The following is a 6417-nucleotide window of genomic DNA, read 5'->3' as shown; positions in this document are numbered from 1 at the left end:
GATTACCAGTCAATGATGTAAACTGTTAACAAGCGTGAGAGAAACCACCAGTAATGTCAATGGTTCTCAAAGTACCAAGCACAACCCGTGAAATGTGAATAGATGTTTTGATGTCGAACACTTCACGGAATCCTCTGATCGAAAGTCAATGATGTAAACTGACGTCAAAGGCGAGAAACCTGCCATTGATGCATGCAGACTTCAAGGTACTGTCGATTCCTAAGTCATCTTTCTAGATAATGTGTCGATGTCGATAGAAAGCGACCCGTTGCAGGCAAGCCTGCAACACGAAATCATTGTTCAAGTTGAAGAAATGTTGCTGTAAGGACTGACTCAGGGATGGTCAATGGATGACAAGTATTTTGCAGATGAAAGTTTTGCTTGCAGACCTCTTGAACACATAACGACACAACAGATGGTTTGGTGACGAATAACTCAAAGTTGATCCCTGAACCCGGTTAAAGATTTTCAAAGTGATTTAGTCAACTGTGAGGTAAAAGATTTCCCAACCCAGGTGAATGAAAAGTGTCGTGTTCAAGAGCGGTAATAAAGTTTCTTCTGAGGCAAAAGGTGACAAATAGGTTCATTCTTCTCTTTTTTCCCCCACCATTTCTGGCAAGTACCTCTTTATTTTTAACAAGCTTGAGGAGGATAACATATGCTTGATTATAAGCTCATCCTTCGGACGAGTCCAACCTAGTTTAAATGCGAACCCTAGGAAGGAGTGGTTCGTTCCTGTTTGTAATTGAACAGGTCCTTTACTGTAAAAGTTTAACGAGCCCAGTATAGGAGAAACTCGGCGTTTTTCAATTTTAGAGAGTCTGAAAAACTTAAGGAAACTCCACGTTGAACTTTTTCGTATATTTGTGTCCCTCAAGCCCGAAAAAGTATAAAATAATACCTGGGGGAACCGCTTGATCTTGCGACCAAGGAGTACTTTCATAATAGTATCGTTGACCTGAAAAGTAAAAAGCGATCAAAGACACGTCGTTTTATTTCCTTATCGAGTTTGAAACGACAAAAACCCGGCAATCTTTTCCTGATTTTACGGTCAGAAAAGAGCTAAAAGGGGACCGTCTTTTAATTCCGTTTTAACGAGTGAAAAAGAAACACTCGGCGATCTTTTCATGTTTTAGGAGTCAGAAAAGGGCTTAAAAGATGACTCTGAAATTTTGTTTGTGAAAAATTACAATTTCCCTTGAAATCCCTTCGTCCTGCACAAAAGCGACACATTACTCATACCTGTTTAAAATAGGCAAAAATACATTTGAAAACATCTTTTCATGGTAAAAAATGAACTAATTCATCCAAAAAACCTATAAAAAGACCTTTTACCATGTCATTTTTACCGTTTCACTGTTGAGGTTGAAAAAGGAGCTTTTGACAAGAAACTTCCCGTGGTTGCTGCGGAAAATCTGACCGTCGGAATCGAACGCCGCTTCACCGAGGTATTTTACACATCCCACTCTTCATTTTTATCCGTTTAGTTTTTTGTTTTTGGTCTCTGTTTCATTTTTTGGGGGGGTTTTGGGTTCAAAATGCGCCCCTCGGCGGACGCAGGTGCCCTTCGGGTGAGCCGCGTCCCCCGACTTTTTCTCACACGGGAAAAAGGTCTGGGGACGCAGTCCGCCTTCAGGCGAGCTGCGTCCGGACGCCCTGTGCTAAAAAGCCGGGGTGCGTCTTCCGCAAAGGGCGCATTTCAAAACCCTAACTCTCTCAAAAAACCACCAAATTTTCTCAAATTAATTTCTAATTGACTCTTTTGATGTGCAGGGCCCAAAACATGTTAGACTGGAGAGAGAGAGAGCACGTAGAAGACGATGAAGCTGCGATTAACCACCAACCCTCTCTGGATGCCTTAAGAACATGTGGATTGTACAAATATTGGACCATACCGGGCATGAGGGGCCAGGTAAGATTTTTGGAATGGCTAGTTGAGCGATGGAACGTTCAAGATCAATGCTTTTACATTGGAGGGCACCAGCTCGAGATAGAGCCCTCGGATGTATACTTTCTCACTGGCTTGCCAAACAGAGGTGAGCAACTCAACCTTGCGGGGACCAGGCCGGGTGGCCAATCCCTTGATGATCTCCGCGAGGAGTGGTGCAGACCAGGGACTCGCCATAAAAGGGCGTGGAGATAAAGCACATCGCTCTGGCGGAACTTAGAGTTATTGCATTTACGGTCACTAGGATTTGTGGCGCGGCCGCCTTGCACATTGCTTCCGGATCCCAAATGCGGATGGCAGTTGACTGTTACCAAGGCACCATCTTCAACTGGTGCGAAGCTGTGTCGGCTCATATGAAGAGCCAACTAACCAAGGCAAAGAACGGACGACTAAAGACTTTTGGATATGGGCCTCTAGTCGTGAGCTTTGCCTTGGAGAGAGTTCCTATGCTGATCCCTCAGCAACTCACTGTTGATGACTTGGGTCCTCGGGAGCCAAAGCTTGTTCGATGGGTTGCGGTGATGGCCCGGCATCCTGACGAGGGTGCTGCAGTGGTTCGATTCTCAGACAGTTACTTCGACTGGCTAGAGGGCCAGCTTTTTGTGATACAAGACTTTCCATATGCCGGAATGGATTTCAGAGGTGATCCGGACATGGTTCTTCCACAGGGAGAACAATGGGATGACAGAGGTACTTTCATTTTCACAAGTTTTCTAATTATGTATTTTTTATTTTTCATATATATCGTCTCAAAGTAACAGTAAAATTTTAAAAATGCAGATGTTGGACCACAGCGTCCAGCCAATCTCCGGCCTTACGACAGACGACATCCAGCTGCACCGGCACCGGCCTTACAGGATGCGACAGCAGAAGTACTAGCCGATTTGGAGCATGATCTAGAGCGTCTCACGGCAGATATACCTGAGACTACTATGGATGACATTCCAATGAGGCTTCAGCGCTTCGTGGTTGCAGTCCCTGGACCGTTTAGGAGATTTCTGCGCAAGATAGCCCGCGCAGTGGTGTCGTACAGAGAGCACCACCAGTGATTGACTAGTCACTTTTGTAGTCACATGTGACATTTTTGACTTTTTGCACTATCATTTTGCCGATCATAAGGTGTGTTAAACCTATGATCGAAGACGATGTATATATTTTTGGACACACTTCTATCTATATCTATATATCACTATTATCGGCTTATCTTGTTTAACATGTATGATGAAATGTCTTTAAATTTACTTGCATGATTATTATAAATGTCTGTCCAACACTTGAGAAGCAATTGCATCTGCTAATGTATTCAAAGACCTTGGAATATGTTGATATTCAATGTAATCAAATTCACGTTCCAAGAGACGCACTCTCAAAAACAACCTTAATAACACAGGATTTCTAATGGCATAAACTCTATTAAGCTGTAATACAACAAGTTCAGAATCTAACCTCACTATCAAACGTCGAATTCCAAATGAAATAGATTCGGATAATAATTCAACCACTGCACTGTATTCTGCAATGTTATTCGTTGTTTGACCGAGGCTTACCCCATGCATAGAAACTAACTCGTCAGAGGGCGAATAGATAACCCAAGCTGCGGAAGAGATATTCCGTGTACTACGACAAGCACCATCAGCAAATCCAATGTATGTTTGGAGAGGCGTCGACATCTACAATATCAAGAGTAAAACCAAGATGAGCCAAAATAATGACGAAAAACCACACTTGCTAAGCTAAGCACACTGACTAAACTAACACACTTGCTAGCTAGAAAGGAAATCTAACCTATCTAAAAATTTCTCCATCCATCATTTTAAGCATAATACCTCTTTAGGTAAAGTCCATTTCTGGGTTTGCCCAAAGAGTCCCCATCAAAATCAACTAACTCATAAGCCCCTTTTGCTAGCTTTCGCTTTACAATGTAGGGCCCATGCCACATGGGAACGAATTTTCCAGCACCTAGCTTATCGTTAGCTTGATCATATAATAGTACTAGGTCTCCTTCCGAAAAACTTCGAGGGGTTACATTTTTATCGTACTGAGCTTTCATTCGTTTCGCGTGAGTCTCGATAGCTAAAGTAGCGTCACGTCGAGTCTCATCTAATTTAGCTAAGTATAACAACCGTTTCTCCTCTTCGGAAGTAGCTGGAAGTAATTCGACAGCCATTTGAAGTGATGGGATTTCGCACTCAATAGGTAACACAGCTTCTAAGCCATAAACTAGCTGAAAAGGGGTGAAACCTGTTGAATTTTTCACTGAAGTTCGATATGCCCATAGTGCCGAAAATAACATGTTATGCCAATTCGTTCGATGGATACCAATGATCCGTCGAATCATGATGACTAGAACTTTGTTGATTGACTCAACCAAACCGTTGGCTTGCGGATAATAAGGTGTAGAGCTATCGTGGCGCAAACCAAGCTGGCTTGTAAGTTCAGTCATCATGACATTTCGAAAATGGCTTCCATGGTCCGTAATGATTGCTTGTGGGACACCAAACCTAGTTATGATATGATTGAATACGAAAAGTGCAGCTGTCTTGCCGCTTGCGTCGAATGTAGGCATCGCCTCGGCCCACTTAGTAAAATAATCAACCGCAAGGATGATATACGCATGCCCCCCGGCCGAGTGAGGGTTACAAGTAATAAAGTCAATGCCCCATTTGGCGAATGGACCAGCGGCAATTATAGGGTGGAGAGGAGCAGGTGGAGCGCGCATCTTGCGATCAAACACTTGACAGTTGTGGCATTTTCTGACGGCAAGGATACAATCTTTAAACATAGACGGCCAGAAATAGCCAGCGCGCAACACCTTCTGAGCTGTGGCATACCCAGACATATGACCGCCACATGCTCCAGAGTGACAATCATTCAAAACTCTCTCAGCCTCATCGTGAGTTAAACAACGTCGAAAAACTAAGTCTGCCCCCAGGCGATAAAGTGTATCTCCAATAATTCTGTATTGCTGGGATTGAAACCGAATTTTTCGACGGTTTTCCTTGGAAGCTTCAGGCCGAAAGGTTTGGGTTTGGAGATAGATGATTATATCCCCATACCACGGATCTACAGTGCTAATAAGAAACAAAGATTCGTCCGCAATGGACTCCTCTGCCACAGTCTCTGTGTCAGCACTCGGGAAATCACACATCAATTCCGCGAAGACTAAAGATTTCTTAGACTTGGACTTCTCAAACTCCAAGTCGAACTCTTGCAGGATGACGATCCATTTAGAGTACTTGCCCCCTAGCAGTTGTTTTGTCAAGATATAAATCATAGGGTTGCAATCCGAAATAACAGTAGTTTTGCGGAGAAGAATGTAGTGACGAAAACGCTGGACAGCTTGAACGGCTGCCAGGGCCAATTTCTCCACATGCGAATATTTTAACTCAGTTGGATTTAAGGTTCTGCTAAGGTAATATATCACATGCTCTGCCTTGAATTCATCTTCTTGAACTAACACCATTCCAATGGTGGAATGCGAAGCTGCGAGGTATAAGAAGTAGTCCTGGTTGTAGTTGGGAGGATGCAATAACGGTGCATGGGTCAACGCGTGTTTCAGTGCATCAAAAGATTGTTGAGCAATCTCGTCCCAAAAGAATTGTACGTTCTGTTTCAACAACCGTGTAAAACCTTTAGTGACCTCGGCGTAGTTAGGGATGAATCGGCGTAAAAAGTTTGCTTTCCCTTGCAAACTTTGGAGTTGGCGCAAACTCGAAGGAGGAGGCAATTGGATGATAGCCTCGACTTTCGAGGGATCGACGCGAATGCCGGTTTTGGAAACAACAAATCCCAGCAATCGACCTGTTTCTATACAGAAAACACACTTGTGGGGATTCAACCGAATTCGATAATGCCTACACCTCATAAAGATTGCTCGTAAATGGACAAGGTGATCAGCTCGGTGTAAAGAATGAGCAGGCAAATCATCGAGATAGGGTTGCACAATGTGCTTGATGTCATGAAATGCATAAGACATGGCCCGTTGAAAAGTAGCACCGGCATTCTTAAGGCCAAAAGGTAATTTGCAATAAGCAAATGTCCCCCATGGACAAATGAATGCCGTTTTTGGTTGATCGGCAGGTAGAATATTGATTTGATTATACCTGAGAAACCATCCATGAAGGAAAACATCTCACTTCCGGCACAATCATCAATAATTTGATCGATATAAGGCGTAGGATAGTTGTCTTTTGGACAAGCTCGATTGATATCCCTATAATCGATACAGATTCTTATTGTTCCTTGTTTTTTATTGACGGGAACAATATTCGATACCCAATCCGTTAACGGGATCGGATAAATGAAACCTGCTTTCAACAGCTTTTCGACTTCGGCTTTGATTGCAGCTGCTTTTCGAGGGTGAATCTGACGCAACCGTTGCCGAATGGGTTTAGCATCCGGGTAGGTTTTGATTTCATGAACAACAATGGCAGGATCGATTCCTGGCATTTCTTCGTAGGACCAGGCAA

Source organism: Pinus tabuliformis, chromosome 2_2 (assembly GCF_031772625.1).
Source record: "Pinus tabuliformis cultivar Carrire ecotype Pingquan chromosome 2_2, CPIR1, whole genome shotgun sequence".
NCBI classification, from domain to species: Eukaryota; Viridiplantae; Streptophyta; class Pinopsida; order Pinales; family Pinaceae; genus Pinus; species Pinus tabuliformis.
The sequence above is the reverse complement of the archived record's forward strand: the minus strand, read 5'-3'. Positions refer to the sequence as shown.